The sequence below is a fragment of the Gymnodraco acuticeps genome, unplaced genomic scaffold, assembly GCF_902827175.1.
Source record: "Gymnodraco acuticeps unplaced genomic scaffold, fGymAcu1.1, whole genome shotgun sequence".
Lineage (NCBI taxonomy): Eukaryota > Metazoa > Chordata > Actinopteri > Perciformes > Bathydraconidae > Gymnodraco > Gymnodraco acuticeps.
Window position 1 is genome coordinate 16,334 of NW_022991372.1, and position 3,434 is coordinate 19,767.

Genomic DNA, 3,434 nt, shown 5'->3' on the forward strand with positions numbered 1-3,434 from the left:
GTATTCAACCCTTACTGTATATGTATTCAACCCTTAATGTATATGTATTCAACTCTTACTGTATATGTATTCAACCCTTACTGTATATGTATTCAACTCTTACTGTATATGTATTCAACCATTACTGTATTCAACCCTTAATGTATATGTATTCAACCCTTAATGTATATGTATTCAACTCTTACTGTATATGTATTCAACTCTTACTGTATATGTATTCAACTCTTACTGTATATGTATTCAACTCTTACTGTATATGTATTCAACTCTTACTGTATATGTATTCAACCCTTACTGTATATGTATTTCTTTTTAAACAGAGCCCATCATCAAAAGCCTACATCAGCCCCCCATATCATCTTACCAATAGTGGATAGGCAGTAGCAATGAGTAACCAGACTATCATGTCTAAAGGGACCTGTAACAGCCCAATGTAAAGCAATTCAATAAGTAATGCATTATTTATTGAACATTAAGTAGTTGACATCCTCATCCTTGATTTAGTCATGATTCATACCTTTCCTATCTATGATTGACCAAAGGAAAACACATTTAATGGAGCACCTTTTTGTTGTGTTGCCTTCTGAGAAGGTACCTTTTCACAATGTAATTAAACAATGTAGATCAATTCTGCATTTCAGATGTATAGCTGTCCCTGGAACTTACTCCCCGCCTCAGAACCAAACACGCCGAAGCTGCTTTTAGTTTTTATGCTCCCCACAAATGGAATAAACTTCCAGAAAACCTGAGGTCTTCACCAACGCTGAGTTCTTTTAAGTCGATGCTAACAACACTACTTTTTACAGCTTACCCAGAAGCCTTTTAACTTGTTTTAGCACTTACCATATTTACAATGTCGTTTTTAAACTATTTTATATCTCATTAATGCATTGTTTTTATGAAACTGTTATTGCATTATGTTTATTTATTGTGTTCCTCTCTGTTCTACTATCATGTTTTAATAATCATGGAAAGCACTTTGAATTGCCTCTGCGTCTGAAATGTGCAAATAAACGTACCTCACCTTACTTTTGGATTAGTGTAGACCTCCAACATCCACAGACCTGTACTAAAGACCTGTAGAGTTCTACACTGGTGAACTGTGGTGTGGACAGTAAAGCACTATCACACCTTAATGTTCACTGACCCTCATCCATTCTTCCTAAAACAATCTTTATACATATTACATTAACAAATCAACAGAGGTATCATTCAGGCCTTCAAACAAACACTAGCTGTAACATAAATGTGAGGGGCGTCACAAATAAAAAGAAGGTCCAACTAAAGAAACGTAATCTGGGTGCTGGCTGTCAGGGCACTGTCCCAGGAAATGTTCGAGTAATATCTCGGTTTCTGTCCGCTAACACAAAATGGCACCCTGCGTTCAAGCCCAATACTGCCTGGCAACCCTTCCAGTCCATCATGCCTGTTAAAAAGGCCAGAGAAAAAAACATTCATGAGATGGTACAATTATATGTAAAGTACTAAAAAGCTATTTGTCTGAAAATGTAGTCTTTGCAGGCCCTGGGATGATCCTCTCAGACACATCTGGTAAACCAAAAGAAACATTGCAGTCTGAACAGAATTATTTCAGTGAATGTGGTGGTGTATGGGAACATGACCGACAGATTATACAAAACCCATGCAATGTAACAATATGGGCAGGTCAAACAGCCAAGCTGGAGTCAAGTGGAGATTCAACGATGTAATGCTCTTTCCCTGTGTGGTGTCAAAACTCAAGTTAACTGTTCAGATGCAAATTAACAAGACAACGCTATGCAACTGAATTCATACCTCATCTCTGCAAGGTCCTTGACCATGTGCAAGTATTCATTTCCAGCCTGTAAATATGAAATGTATATCAGAATACTGTTGCAGAAACCTAAAGCCTGCTTTCATTAACTTATAACACAAACAAGACTTAAGGAAATTATGCAATACATATTCTACTTTACACATCTGCAAAACACATTGGTTGATTTGAATATGGCATACTTTTACTACACTTAGTTTGCTTTCAAATGTACCCTCTACGCATGTTTCACTTTCATCACTGCAATCGCATGCACACACTCTTTTTAAATTGAGCACACCTGTGGGGCTTCCTTGGGCTAGTATGAAGTAGAAGTGTGCTATTCTTAAAACTGTCATTGTTTTTTATTTACCAGTTGTTCCTGACTCACAGGACCACTCAGTGTCAACCTCTCCTCACACTGCTCTCCACAACCTTAAAACAGAACTGTCCAGTTCCACATACCACTGCAATCAAAACAATGTAACCATATCAAGATGTAGTGTATTTTTGAAAAAGGCACATAGTCGTCTTGCAAAGGTAAATATAAATAACTTTGCTTTACAACTCGTTTTCTACCAACCTGTTTTCTCCTGTCTTGGACCGTTACCTGTGCTGCTGCTGCACACACCACCACCTCTGTAAGAATCACAGATTAAGCTGCAGGAAACAATGTGATACACTGTTTGCCTTCATTACAGGCAGCTGCGACTGTTCTCATGTGCTTACAGGCTAGGGAAAGGTTACTGTCTAAACGCAATAACCTTTTTGATACTGCAGTGGAGGAGCTGGACGTGCATTCACAGAATAAAACAAGTCTTAATGTGGTGGTAAACCTAAATACATACAGCTCCAGTAAAAAGTTTGGGACACACTTTCCCATTCACTTAGCATCCTAATGTTTCTGGCTACATCAGTGTGGTGAACTCATAAACCAAAACATTACAACCCAGTCTCACGGCATTTCGTGTTCACCAACACGATTTTAATCTATTGATTTGTGTTCCCCAACACGATTTGCCCCTTTTTTTCGTGTTGCACAGCACGATTTTTTTTCGTGTTGCACAGCACGATTTTAAAAGCAATGTATTTCTACTGCTTGCAGCACGTCTTTTTCTCCGGTCGGGTCGAGGAAGACCTGAAGCTGTGTGGTTCATAAAAACATGTTCTTACTCAATATCAAGCCACAATTATTGCTTTTATTTTAAATCGTATAATTTCGGACTTTTGTTGCCGTCTGTGAGGAAACTAAATGGGGCTCAGAGCCTCAGAATACTGAAATCTGTATTTTTTAAATATTTGTTTCCTTCTAATTTGTTATTCTTTTCAAAATAACACACTGTTATTTACTCACCAATAACACACAATTATCCTTGATTTTATTTATTGGTTTAATTCCATAATCTCGGGCTTTTTTGGCCTCCGTCAGGGACTGAATTTCAAAATAAAAATAACCGGACATAGGCATTACCCAAGATCCTCAGCTATGGTTTTAAGCTCGCTTATTGGATGTTTTAGCCGCAATGCATGCTGGGATTTGGTGTTTATATGATATGAAATCCGGAAAACATTTGTGTACCTTGTGTGCATCTAGTGGTTAAAGCACGTTATTGAATTATAGTTTGATTAAAAAAATATTAAG

At 37.5% G+C, this 3,434-nt stretch overlaps 1 long non-coding RNA gene across 1 annotated transcript; it reads right to left on the minus strand.

Moving 5' to 3' along the window:
- Nucleotides 1-782: 782 nt before the first annotated feature.
- Nucleotides 783-2,678, minus strand: LOC117562813. Its single transcript, XR_004571626.1, has 3 exons — nt 2,166-2,678; nt 1,795-1,841; nt 783-1,426 (listed from the first exon to the last, which is right to left on the minus strand). It is a non-coding gene; the product is annotated as an uncharacterized LOC117562813 (long non-coding RNA).
- Between the last annotated feature and the right edge of the window lie 756 nt (nt 2,679-3,434).